At 36.3% G+C, this 14690-nt stretch overlaps 1 long non-coding RNA gene across 2 annotated transcripts; it reads right to left on the bottom strand.

Moving 5' to 3' along the window:
• Positions 1–1331: 1331 nt before the first annotated feature.
• LOC132172615 (uncharacterized) lies at positions 1332–14296 on the bottom strand. Of its 2 annotated transcripts, XR_009439171.1 has the most exons (4): positions 14212–14296; positions 12915–13017; positions 12720–12774; positions 1332–1788 (listed from the first exon to the last, which is right to left on the bottom strand). It is a non-coding gene; the product is annotated as an uncharacterized LOC132172615 (long non-coding RNA). The 2 variants fall into 2 exon arrangements; XR_009439170.1 differs by lacking the exon at positions 12720–12774.
• Between the last annotated feature and the right edge of the window lie 394 nt (positions 14297–14690).

The raw sequence follows: 14690 nt of genomic DNA, 5'->3' as shown, positions 1-14690 counted from the left end.
ACTCCGCCTAAACTTCCAGTCATTTTGAAACTACTCCTCCCGAAGTAAAAAAACTCTCAATTTAGGATATCGAACTTTCAATTTTTTGCAATTTTCTGTTTGGATTTTTCGTTAAATATTTTCAAAATTCTCAAAATCCACCCCCCCCCCCTTTTTAAAAAAAAATAAAATAAAATAAAAAATTGCAAAGATTAGGTGTTGGTCAAGATTTAACGAAATTTACAAAAACACCTACACTTAACTCCTTGCAAGTTTTTATGTCATTTTATTTATTAAAAATGGGATATTTTGGGAATTTTGAAAATATCTAATGGAAAATCCTAATAGATGGGAGACATTGCAAAAAATTGAAAGTTCGATGCCCTAAATTGAGAGTTTTTTTTTAACTTCGGGGGAGTAATTTCAAAACGCATAAAAGTTAAGGGGGATTTTGTGAAGTTTTTCCAAAATTTGCACTAGATCAGGATGCAAATAATTGGAGCAATTTTATAAGTCACTCTTGTGTCACTCCATGAATGAAGTGGCTTTTAAAATCACGATTTGATCAAAATTCAATATTGATCCATTCACAAGCCCAATGGTGATTTTAAAAGTCACATCATTTTTAGAGTAACATAAGAAAAAATGATTTCTACCATTACTCAAATAATTGACCTACTAAAATCTATCGACTCCATTTTGTATTTATGTTTTGTTTATTGAATTGCTGGTTGTGTTTTCTGTTTGGTAATTAAATAAAGTCTATTAATAGCAACAACAATAACATGATTAGCGACGTTTAAAAACAACGTTTTTTTTCACGACCTTTATTCAAAAATAAATAGAAGACAATGTTAGTCAGGGGTCAAAGTCAGTGAATGTGAAGCAGTGAATGTGAAGCTCAGCAAGATTTGGACTTGAACTGTTCATGTAGCTCAAATTTTGTAGTTGGTCTGAAAATTTTTTATAGTGCTAAATTGCCAAGTTTGAAATGTTTTTATAAGATTAGGATCTTCTATTGAAACAATAAAAAAGCCATGCCCTCCATGTAGGGCATTATATAATATGCTAATATTGAGTGAAAAAAGTGACTGGGAAACCAATTTTACGATGTTTGAAAACTGGGCAAATTTAACTTGAATTTAAGGTTTTGAGACAACTCCATAATCTAGTTAAGAAATGTTGTATCCTGTATATCAAGTTGAAAGAGCACAAACTTGAAATGCATCAAGTTCGTTCCTTACACTAGATCAATTTCCCAAATGCTTTTCCTTACTCATTCAAAGCACAAACACATTACCAAGAAGCATCCAACAAGATACATAAAGAAAAAAAGGATCCATTATACAATATTCACAAACTAGGATATCTACTCAAAAGGGACATGAAAGTTTATAAAGCAAAACCAGCCGCAACCTTCCAAAGAGTTGCCAACAAGCGGCACCCCTCATGTATTTGGATTAGATTGTGAAAATATCGTTTAATTCCATTTATGTGTCAGTCAAGGGTTTCTCACCATGGTTCTGTTTTCTTCCCCATCAAGAACAAAAGAAAAAGAAAAAATTCTTACTGGGAAAGTAAAAAATTTAAGACAAATTGTAACTGTTAAGTAGCTATCGAATCTGATACCTTCCACATCCATATTATTACAATTCCAATAGTTGCTGACATTGCATGCCTAAGTGTAGGAGGCTTTGTGTTCAAACCTACAAGTACGTGCATGCTATCCAATTGATTTCACAATCTGGAAAAGAACATGCGCATCACTTAGTAGCCCTTGTTTCCACGAATCCTAGCTCTCATGTCAACCTGGTAAAAACAAAAAAGATATAGCACATTAATGAACGTGCATGATTGATTTCATAATTAGAATAAAAAGAGTTATTATCTAATGAAATGAACAATATACTTGAACATCATTTCTACAACCATAACATAATTTATACTGTTCAAGAGAATTCGACTACAGATTTATTTATTCTCTCCACTTGACACCAGCTCATAGATATCATAATAATGATAATGCTCACAAAGATCTTTTTTCCCATCTTATTAGAATGACAAGTAGTGGTTACAGTGTGCACAAACACAAAACACACCCAGAATGAATAAGAGTGATCCAAAAGACCTAGTTGATGCAATGAACGAAGATGACATTTCCTGATATGAAGGGCAAATTGTTTGTTTACTCATTTTAAAGATATAACATGAAAAATAAAAATGACACATGGGGGCCTGGGGCTGTTCAGTGAAACTTCACTTACACACAAACAAAAACTTCCCCAGTTTAATGACTCAATGCAATAGGTGCTGCTAATGCAATTTTATAAAAGTATCCAAATCCTTAAATTAGAGGATTTTGGGCTTGAACTTAGTTGACACCTTGAAGTACTTGATCCTTAACTAATCCCAATATTGTCCAAGTACTTGAGGCTCCAAAATCTCTCTCCACCACTTGAACATACTCCAACAAGAGCAAACATGCATGGTACATTGGTCGGCATCATCCTCAAAATTTGTACTCCCACCTTCCCATTTGCTGGTCTTTGTTTCCTTTTTAAGGATATCCTATCCCGTGGTGGTCTTATCGATAAAATCATATATATTTTTTTTTTATAAGTAATCGAAATATTACTAAAAATGTGCCAAAAGTGCAACTCAAGTACACAAGAAGAACACTAAAAATACATTTAATCAGAACAAAATAGAAAATTTTAAAATATATATAGGGGATGATTTCTAGTAGAGTAAAAAGCAGAAGAAACTTGGGAATCGGTAGAAATTCCTTTGAGTTTCAAATCAGGGTTAACAACGGGACAAAGAGGAGGAGAGGCGTTAAGTGACTCGTCCACATCTTTATCACGACGTCGAAATCCTTCTGAGGTCGTTGAACCCGCAAAAGAATTCCTTCGTTCATTAAAATCAGGGTTAACAACGGGACAAAGAGGAGGAGAGGCGTTAAGTGACTCGTCCACATCTTTATCACGACGTCGAAATCCTTCTGAGGTCGTTGAACCCGCAAAAGAATTCCTTCGTTCATTAACCAACAGAGGCCTTCGAACGAGGACGTTCGATCCTGCTGGAAAGTCCTAAATCAGAAAAATTGATTTTAACAGATCCATCCATGTATTGTTGGATGTAATCAAGATTAGAGGCATCGTTAACTACTCGAGAAGGTTTTGTAACACCTTCCAAAAGCCACTCGTTGGGGAGGTCAATCTCATCCCAGCGAATCATTTTTGGAGTTTTGATTTTTGCATTCTGAGTAGAACTTTGAATTAACAAAGTTGATTCACCTGGATTCTTGATCACAGCTTGTGGATCTAGATTTGTCTTCATCAATTTATAATAAACACGATAGATTATAGCAAGGGGTCTGCTACCTTCTTCCATGTTATAACCAGAAGACAAAATATTAAGCGTCAGAGCTTTCAAAATATGCAAATCAGACAAAGCAAGAGAAATGTTGGGAAAGACATCAAAATGGATAGGACCAACAAACAAGGAAGATTGAATCATTCCAAGAATACTGGTCTTAAAATCAAGAAATCTTGCGTCACGCAAGCAAAGCAAGACAGAAGCATTAATACCAAGTCGAGTCAATGACTTGACAGCAACTTAAACACAACCAACATGCAAAAACTTATAACCTTTAGCAAGAGAATCGTTAATGAACCTCTTGTTAAACAGGGTTATAGTTTGATCTTTGCCGGTAATAGCAAAGGTTTGTTCGACAGTTTTGACAGAAAATTGAGATTTAAAAGAAGATTTAAGCCAAGAAGTAGTGTAAACATCCTTAGCGTCCAGCTTAGGGATGTTCCATTTATCAAAACATAAATTATTATCAGATTCAACAGAAAAATTTTCAAAGTTAACCACGTCAGGTGGCAAACTGGAATTAGAGCTGACAGAAGAATTAGATCTCCACATTTTGACACACAAACTAAACTCAAAATCACTCACTGGGCACAGTCTTAAAGGATCTCATCCTAGGTACTCACACACTGGGTAAACTTCCGAAGGATCTCCTTCCTAGACGCTAGGTTTATCCACACATACCCTTGGCCACGAAACAACGCTACACATACCCTTGGCTATTCTCTACAGTCTCTTCTTCACGCCCTAGACGCCAAACCCAGGCTTAAGCGGGACTTACAGGTACCTCGACAACTGTAGTAATGAGGTGGTAGGCAAACTGTACTAACGGGGTGGTGGACTACCAACCAACAGCTAGGATCTCGACACAGAGAAAGGTTAACAGGGGGTAAGCAAAGAGGAGAAGAGCAAGACAATACTCAGGGGGTTCAAAGGAGAACAGGGTGTACATCAAGCAGCAAAGAGATCGCAACTCTTAGGGCTCTGAGTTAACGCCATGCATATAGATGGAAGTGCAGTATGCATATAGATGCAGGGGATAGGGGAGAGTGATGTACATGCATATAAGATAATTAAAATCAAAGCAGTAAAACCGTCCAAGAAGGTGGTATGACAGTTGATAATCAAAGATATAAAAGACAGGAGATAAGATAAACAAATCTGGATAAAAAACTCGTTAAAGAGTTTAAAATTGTTACAGATTAAAAATAGGCTTACAAAAGAAAGCGTTAGTGCTTACTGAAGTAAGGGAGTAAAGATAGGGAATAGCAAGAGGATTTCAAGCTCTGAGGAAAACTCTGAGAAAGCTCTTTGAAAAACTCTGCCTTACAAAGGGGGAGGGGAGCCCGTTATATAGGCTGATTACAAAGCATAAAACAAAATACAATTAATTACAAAACAGTAAAAGCTGGCGCCGCGTCAGAACGGTCACATGTGAACAGTAGAGGCACGTTTGATGCCAATCTTGAACAGTGAAAGTCGCCAATCTGGAACAGTAGTTGTCGGCACTGTAGTGTCGGCAGACAAAACATGAACAGTGAAGTGAACAGTGCTTCTGAACAGTAATTCTGCGCAGTGTCGTCCGGACAATGAACAGTAAAAGTGAACAGAGATTTTGCACGGTAACTTCAAAACAATCTGAACAGTGACCCGTTAGAAGATCACCAATTTTCTTTACTGTCGTTAGGGACAGTGAACTGAGAACAAACCGTTAGTGGAATGGTTCCAGTTCTTTTTCTTGGGATCATTGTGGTCGTTAGGGACCAATCAAAATACCCGTTATGGGGCTTTTCACATATCTTCAATCCCTGGGTAAGGATAGTATTCTTGAGTATCCTCATAGTAGGGATTCTGGAGGGGATTTAGGAGAGAACTCTGGACTGGCTTCTGGGATGTTGCTGACTTTTCGTCTTCTTCGTCAGAATCAGCATCAAGAGCAGCAAGAAGGGCTTTAATCTTCTCTTTTTTGGAGGAAGATTTCTTCTTGGAAGAACTGGAAGCAGAGGAAGGGGAAGAAATAGGAGAGGTTTCTTTTTCTTCTTTTGGAGAAGAAAATATGCTGGGGGTAACAAGGAGAGGGGGTTTTGCCGTTAGTGGCGAGACAGGGGCCTTGAGGGCCTGAGACATGCTTTTGACAGCGAGGACAATGTCATCAGTAAGTGAGCATTTATCCCACCATTTGATAAACCATTGTCGTTGAACCTTATCATCTGAAAGGTGATATTTCCATTTCAGAATCCAAGGGATCTTGTATTTATTGACAAAATAAAGAATAGTTGGAAACTTAGCACCATAAGAATCAACTTTGTAGCTATTCTTAAATAGTTGGAAAGCTTCAACTAACTGGAGGGGGAGGATATCAGGGATCAAACCAAATTGGTTCCACCATCTGGCAAACCAAAGGGGAAAGATACCGGTAAAATTCTTATCAAAATTAACAAACCAAGAATGGTCAAAGACAGAGGTTTGATAGAGTAAGAATTTAAACCAAGCATCGACATAGTCATAATAGGTACAAGGAATTGAAAATCCGTTAAGGGATCTCGTGACAAAGGGATGGTTGCCCCATTCCTTTTCAGATATAATCTGTTTGAAATAGACACTATGATAAATTATCTTATTTGGATTAATCTTATCAGGAATAGACTTGAAAGAAACAGAATCAGTCTGTTTTAAGACAGCTGAATAGAACGCCAAATTTTTCTGTGGATGTTCAGGAATCCAATGAAAATTTGGAGGGAAATAGGAGACGGCAATATCTCCGGGGGATTTAGAAGAAGCAGAACGATGGAGTTCGACAAAGAACAAGTTCTGGTAGTAAGGGAGAATCATGTAATCAGATTTAAAGACAGACGTTTTATCATGTCTTATGAAGGGATATCTGGGTTTATCAGAAAAGGGATCATAGGAGGAAGCAAGCGTACTTGAGTACGTCATTTGGGAATCATAAGAAGGAGCAAAAGGGGCAAATCTATTGGTTATGGCAACATATTAAATTGGTAGGGAAGAAGTAAGGGGAGAAGATTCTGACTTTATAGTCAGGGCTTTTGAAACAGTTTTCTCTTTATCTTTTTTGCTGGCCATGGTGGCACTGCAAAAATTCAAAAGGAAAATAATTAAGATAAAAAAGGTAAAAACCTTTATAAAATATATGCAAAATAACGTTAAAATTATTTTTGCAAAAGCAGATATAATAATATGCGCCATGAGCTGGGGATAGGTATGAACAAAGAATTCTGGGTAAACACAACCGTTAGGGGGGTGTTTAGACATGACAAGACTCTGATGGTAATAGGGTCCTCATCCGTTTCTAGACCTAAGGACTGCCTAAACTTAATAACCAACCTATTAACATCAATTTCAAATTTTGACGCAAAAGGAATTTGAATATTAACATCAAATTTAACAGTTGAAACACCAATTTCGTGAACAGAAAATGGGTAAAGTAAAGCAAGAAAAGGCATACCAAAAATTACCCTTTCGCCCATATTTTTGACAAGCACAGTAGGAATATGAAAATGAATATTACCAAAACAAACATATGCATTTTTCAATTCAAAATCAATGTGCAATTTGCTTCCACTGGCTGAGTGCAACCGTTGTGTGGATTTTTCAAAATATTTGCTGGGAATGAAACCTTCTTGAATGCAATTCAAATCAGAACCAGAATCAATCAAAGCAAAAACATCAAAAGAATAATCAGGAGAAATTGTAATTCTGACATTTGAATACCATCTCGGACGGACAAATTTGCTGATCATACTGACAATCTTAATATCATTGGACAAAGATTCATGGCTGGATTTAGCCTCATCATCATGCTCAGAAGTAGTTTCGTTATCAGAAATACTTCCAGGAAAAATTTGTTTAAGATTTAAAAGCAAAAGCTTTTGTTGTAAATCTTAAGTTTCATGATTGACATTTTGCAAAGCAATTTGCAAGTTGACAATATCTTTCTTGATGTTACTAATCTCATACTGCAAATCTGAGATAGTAACTACCTTGGATTTTTGTTTCGAAAATCGTTTTAAGGTATCTTCAAGAGATATAGTGCTGACAGGTTTTTCAACAGCATCTTTTGTCATGAGTTTCTTAAGTTTTTTAAGATACTTTTCTTTCAAATCAGGGTTTTCAATTTTTGAAATCAAGGTAAGAAGCAAATCTTCTTGTTCTTCTGATTTCGTTAAAACAGAGCAGGTTTTTGAATTGCAGCAGGCATCAGTGCAACCAATTTGAAAACAACTTTCAGAAATTTCTGAAGCAGATCGATATTCAGAATCAGAGGATTCTAGAGGATCATTATCAGAAGAATAGTCTGAAAAAGCATTGTTTTGAAAAATTCTGAAGATTTTTGCTTTTCATCGTCATTGATGTTTAAAGCATTAATTTCTTTTTTAATCTTTTTGGGAGGTTTTGGGCACTTGTCAGCATAGTGTCCTTCTTCTCCGCAATTGAAACATTTATTTTTTGAAAAATATTTCTCAAATTTAGATTCTTTACTCCATTTAGGAGGTGGTTTAGAAAATTTAGGTTTATTAAATTTTCTTGTCTTGTTACTATTGTAATATGGAGAGGGTGATTTCATGAGAGCTTTAGATTTCTTCGTATGCCTTTTGGAGGGAGCCATAGGAGGTAATCCAAACTGTTCACAGAAATTTCCCATTTCATACTTAGCTTTCTTGGCGTTCTTAAGCTGCTGTCTGATCATTTTTTGATCAATGCACATCTTAATGCCAAGTTTTTTGACAGTTGAAAACAAATCACCATAAGTTAAATTTTCAAAATCGATGAGATCAGTGTCAGTACTGATCAATTCAACTTTGACTTTGTGAGCAAATAATGAAGGCAATCCATCAATGAACTTTTCTTTCCAATAAGGTTTTTGACTATTAGGTCTAACCATGACACGAGAAAGAAAAACATCTTGATACCATCTATAGTCAGACATAGTAGAGCATTGAAGATTGTTCAAGTAATCAGAAATTCGGGAGGTGATATTGGAAGAAGTTCCGACAAAATGTTTGATAATTGTATAAATCAAAGAGTTAACGCCATCAGGTTCACCCATTCCGATTTTCTCATCGAAAATAGGTAATCCTTCTTCATCACTCTTTACTGCTTTCCTGATCTGATCTCTTCGATCTTCAGTGAGATAATTATCCCACCAATTTCTTAGAGTACCAGAAAATCCAGTAGCAAGTAAATCCACAATATCAGCTTGGCTTTTATTGTGATTTGTGAGATAGGCATTAGCAACCATGGACATATGATTCATCTTATTGAGCAGTTCTTGCTCAGACAAACCGTCAATATTCCATTCATACAATTTATCAGTAGACACAGAGAATTGGGATTGGAGAAACCTTTCCTCGAATTGTAAATCAGGAGGAGTAGGTTTGGAATAAAAATTCTTTGTAAGATTGAAGGGTTTAGATTCGTCATAGATCCTTTGGAGTTTTGGCTCCATTTCAATCTTTCCAAAGTTTTGTTCAAGAATTCTGATGTTAGAATCAGTGGATTCTTGAGAAGAAGTTTCAGAATCAGAAGAAGAAACTTTTTTGATAACAAAATTCTGCCCAGAAGAACTGGCATGAGCAGTAGCTAATTCAGAAAGCAATTTGTTGACTTTCTCAAGGTTCATTTGAGAAATCATTTTCAAACTAGAAGGTTTTGACAAATCAGGGAGAGAAATCAGGGGTTTTTCAATCTTTTGAGGAGTAGAGGAAACTTTTGAATTAGAAGAGAGAGAGGGAAGCTTCTCTTCGATACGATCCAATTGTTGTCCTAAAATATGCAAAGATTGGGCACAAAAATTGTTTTGTTCGATAATTCTCCTATCGTTATTAATAGGATCCTTATCATGAGTTTTAAAAGGGGAACATTTGACAATCATTTTGTTGACGTCAAGAAAAGTATTTTCAAGAGGTGGATGAGAAGACTTGACAGTAGTCTTAGCTTCTTTGACAAAATTCTTTTTGACAACATTCAAAACTTTATCGACAGGGAAATGTTTTTGAAGATAATCAAAAAACAAAATATGTTTTTGGGACTCAATCATCATCTCAGTCCATTTGACCTTGATGAGATCTTGTTCCTTGGAAGAATATTTGGCACGGAAAGCATGCCGAAGAGTACGATTTTCTTTTGACAAAAAATCTTTTGACAAAGCAGGCCAATCAATGACAGAAAAGAAATCTTTGATTGGGGAGGTAGAGGTGATGACATTACACTGATGATGAGCAGAGGGAAGAGGAGCATCAAAATCAGAAGCAGAGGGAGAAGTAGATCTACCTTCGTCATCCGTTAGGGGATGATTTCTAGTAGAGTAAAAAGCAGAAGAAACTTGGGAATCGGTAGAAATTCCTCTGAGTTTCAAATCAGGGTTAACAACGGGACAAAGAGGAGGAGAGGCGTTAAGTGACTCGTCCACATCTTTATCACGACGTCGAAATCCTTCTAAGGTCGTTGAACCCGCAAAAGAATTCCTTCGTTCGTTAACCAACAGAGGCCTTTCGAACAGAGGACGTTCGATCCTGCTAGAAAGTCCTAAATCAGAAAAATTGATTTTGACAGATCCATCTATGTATTGTTGGATGTAATCAAGATTAGAGGCATCGTTAACTACTCGAGAAGGTTTTGACACTAAGGATGTTTACACTCCTTCGTGGTTCAAATCTTCTTATATATATATATATATTGAAGAAAATTAGGTAAATGATCCATATATCAGCTGTCTAGTGGTAAATAGTATTTGAAGAAGAAATACTTTAGCTTTAATACCTTCCTCTCGCAGTCTTCAATCCTTTATCATTTCGTCTCCTCTAAAGACACAACATTAGGCAAGATAAAACAATCTTCCACGTTGCTGCAATCTGAAGACTACCACACATCCCTCTCCAACAAGTGAAAAGGTCTATCACTTGTCTTGACAAAACCCAAGCTAATCCAACGCGGCTAAAGAAAGCATTCCATAAGGCCATATCAATCAATAGAAGATGATCCACAAACTCCCTACTCTTCATACACATACAACACCAATCAATTACTAAGACATGCCCCTTCCTTAGGTTATTCTTGGTGAGGATCTTCCCTAGGGCGGTTGAGCAAGCAAAGAAAGTCACTCTCATGGGGACCTTATTCTGCCAAATACTCTTATAAGGGAAATGAGTATTATCATGGGGAACAAGTACATTGTAAAAAAATCTAACGTTGAACAACCCTCTCTTGGAAGGGGCCCAGTGAAGATTTTCTTCACCTCTTTATCTCAATGTGAAGGATTACAACAAATTGAAAAACGAAACAAAGATACCCACCTTCTAATAAAACTTTAGAAAAATTAAATCTTCCTCAATGGTTTAAGATAGCAATTAACTCTTTTATAAACTGGTGTGATTTCACATGAGTTCAAAATCCTCAATCATATAACAAATCAACCGCAATGCCAAATAGTTAAAATTGAGTGAAAACATGGAGAAAATTTATCATTTTCCGAAGTGTTCTATTGAAAATCAAAGAGACAAGTCTTTGAAAAGTTAATTTCCTCAATTACGTGGGATAGTTCTTTGAAAAGTTAATTTCCTAAGTGTTCTACTGAAAATCAAAGAGACAAGTCTTTGAAAAGTTAATTTCCTCAGTTACGTGGGATAGTTCTTAATAAATCATTGATTCATTCTAAACCTTTAAAACTCTAGGAAAACCTTCATACTTCAGATGGAAACTAAAATTTTATGCAAATCCAAAAAAACTTTTTTCTTTCTTTTTCGTTCTTAGTAAGTTACACACTTGCCTGGGGTCTTCAACCACCAACCACACTCTCCACCTCACTCTTGAGGGGGAAAAGGTGCCATCTGATTTAGACCTCATTGTAAAGAATCTAGTTTTGAGTATGTACCATCTAAAGTCTAATTATCATAAAATAGTCATTTTCAACTATAGCTAGAATTTTTTTTCAACCTTGTCACATAATGAATCTCATCCCATACAACTTGCCATCTTTCACCATCGTGTTGACATCACTTGATTTTCCCGAGAACCCAATGCACATCTATATATAAGTCACCCAAAGCAGGAGCAATGGGGTTTTAAAATTAAAAACTAAGATTTTATGCAAATGTAAAAACTTTTTTCTTTCTTTTTCGTTGTTAGTAAGTTACACTCTTGCCTGGGGTCTTCAACCACCAATCACACTCTGCACCTCACTCATAAGGGGAAGAAGGTGCCATTTGATATAGACCTCATTGTAAGAATCTAGTTTTGACTATGTACCATCTAAAGTCTAATTATCATAAAATAGTCATTTTCAACTACTACTAATTTTTTTTTTTTCAACCTTGTCACATAGCGAATCTCATCCCATACAACTTGCCATCTTTTACCATCGTGTTGACATCACTTGATTTTTCTGATAACCCAATGCCCATCCATATATAAGTCACGCAAAGCAGGAGCAATGGGGTTTCAAAATTAAATGACCAAAGGTGTCACCAAAGTCTGTGTATGTCTGTTTTCGTGTGCGTACTTATAAATATTGTTCTGTTATCTTCCTTAATATGTGATTAGAGATACTTATAATTACAGGGACAAATATGAAAATTTAGAAAGAGTAGCAGAAAAGGGTTCCATAAAGAAAGAAATGGGTAGCTCCATTCTAGAAATTTCAAAGCACATCTTTTCAGCTGTAAACATGAGAGAAGAAGAGGGTTTTGATGAGGCTCTAGTTGTGACTACATTTTATGGAATCTACATCAAATCCGCTGCCACTGTGCTGTTTCTCTTTGCAGGCAACTATTTTAGAGAATTGAAACTAAATCTTGAGAGCTACCTATGACTAATTTCTAAAAAAACTGTAACTAAACTTGGGCATCACGATCCTAGATGACTATCAAGAGGGTAAAATTTTCCATCTATGCAAGATTTAAGACTGACAAGAGACAAACTAAGAATAATTCATGACTTGGGGATCTGCAATCTGCAATATTTGGAAATTCAAGTTCGTGAAATGACGCTGCATCCTTAGTTTGAGAGGCAGAATGACATCCCTTCAAAATAAATTGTGTGACTTAGATATGAACAGTGTTTCCACCCCAGAAAACAAAGATACCGATGCTGTACAAATTATGTCAAACCAAGTCAGGTCCCTTTACTTTAGGATAATATCCTACAGTTTCATTACATTTTTCCGTATCAGCAGCCACTTCATTGGCATTTGGCTTTTCATTTACTAATTAAAAGACAAGGGAAAGAAAACGTAGGCATGTGAAAAGAGATACAAGAGAAATAAAACAAAGTATGAAGAATGAAGAGAAGAAAACATGTTTGGCCTCTCTTGCAATTGAAATATGTTTCCCTAAGTCCCACACACTCACTTGATATTGATGGGCTCTTCATCCCAGCACATTCTCCATATGATCACTTCTCAACCTTTAGTCGATGCATTTGGCAACCAAGTTATAGATCAAGTCAAACAATTTATACAAGTATTTCTATGCATTCCACAACTACAAGCTCATATCATCATTGGAAGATCTCAAGCATGATAGATGCAGTAAGAGATTACGGACCTTAACACAATCAGATTCACTAAGCCACTTCACCAGTTCCATTGCTAGACCTTTGCAAGACTTAGACATTTTGCCCTCTTGTAGTCACCACTGTCCTCTCCTCCTGAAATAATTTTCAGCTCTTTACTTTTTATGGCTTGATCAAAAGACAAGCTAGTGGTTTAACTCAAGACAATCCTAATCAATCAGAGATCCAAAATTGGAAAAGGGGAAACATCCTTCAATCATTAGCACTCAAAATGTGGAATCAACATTTGGATTCCTTGTCTCTCCGGTGTGGGAAACCCGAATTCTTGGTGCATCCTAGATGAGGCTCTCTAGACTTTGTTTGGATCATTTCCCTACCTTTCTTTATTGTGGCGACACTCTAAGGAGGAGTAGGTCTTTTAAATTTGAAAACATGTTGCTAAAGTTGGAAGGTTTTGTGGATAAGGTGAAAAAGTGGTGGGTCTCTTATAATTTCCAAGGCTCTTTGAGCTTCATTTTAGCTAGCACGCTCAAGGCTTTGAAGATTGATTAAATGAGATGGAATGAGGAGATATTTGGCAGTGTAGAAAGGAAGAAGAAGATCCTTGTCGAAGAGATACATGTTTTTGATGTCCTTGAAAGAAAAAGGAAAGGGCCTTAGACGTTGAGAAGAAATTGACAAAGGCAAAAGTTGTTAGCGAGTTAGAAAGATCTATTCTCAAGGAGGAGGTGAGTTAGAGGCCGAAACCTAAGGGAGGGTGATAAGTGTAGTTAATTCTTTCACACAATGGCCAACTCCAACTGAAGGAAGAACTCCACTGACTCGTCATTGATTGGTAGTAGCATTTCTACCAACCGCACGAAGACAAGCAAGCACATTGTCTGGTTTTTTCGAAAGTTATACACCAAACAGTTTAGTTGGAGGTTGTCGATAGATGGCCTTTCCTTTGATTCAATTGAGGTAACCAAGGCTAGCTGGTTGGAGAGAGATTTTGAGGAAGAGAGATTACCGGAGGAATGGTTCCCATCACTCCTAGAGACTTCTCTCTCTTACCACAACCCCTCTCTCTCTCCCCCTTTCTCTAATCTCTCTCTCTTGAGCTTCCCATGCACCCACCGTTGCTCTAGGTGGTGCAGACAGTGGCCAGAGTCGCCAGCCACTCTCTCCTCCCTCTATCTTCTCCTACTCCCAAACTCCAACCTTTCTCTCTCTAAACCCATTCTCTCATGCTTCAAAATCCATTCTCAAATCAACACAATAACACCCATCACACAACCGAACGAGAGAAAACCAAATAAAAAAAAAAAAAAAAACAAGAAATTTCTTTACCTTCTTTCTCCTCTTCACCTCTTTATTCTCTTTCTCTCTCTCTCTTGATTGAATTGGCAGCACAAGGAAATTGGTTTTGCAAGAGAGACGGCACGAAACAGGTTAAAAATTAGCTGTAATTTATTTGTAGTTAAAATTTTCTTGGTTAAAATCTAAACTGTTGGATTTTTTGTTTTTTGTTTTTTTTTTTTCTATTTCATCACAACTGTTGGTTGTTTTAACGGCATAAATGCTGTACGGATCCATCAAAGTCTTCACTGCAGAGCTTTTTTCTATTCTTTTTTATTTTTATTTTTTTATATATTATTATTATTAAAAAAAAGACAGAGTTTTCTTCCAAATTGGATTGGATGAACTTTCTCTAACTCAATTTATAAAAATGACATGTGTCATTGAAACATGTGAGATGCACATGTTTTTTTAATAGCAGGGACACAGTTGGAATAAATAATATTAAAAACCCATGTACATCTCACATG

This window comes from Corylus avellana, chromosome ca2, assembly GCF_901000735.1.
Source record: "Corylus avellana chromosome ca2, CavTom2PMs-1.0".
Lineage (NCBI taxonomy): Eukaryota > Viridiplantae > Streptophyta > Magnoliopsida > Fagales > Betulaceae > Corylus > Corylus avellana.
Note: the sequence above shows the minus strand (reverse complement) of the source record. Positions and strands in the feature narration are given on the sequence as shown.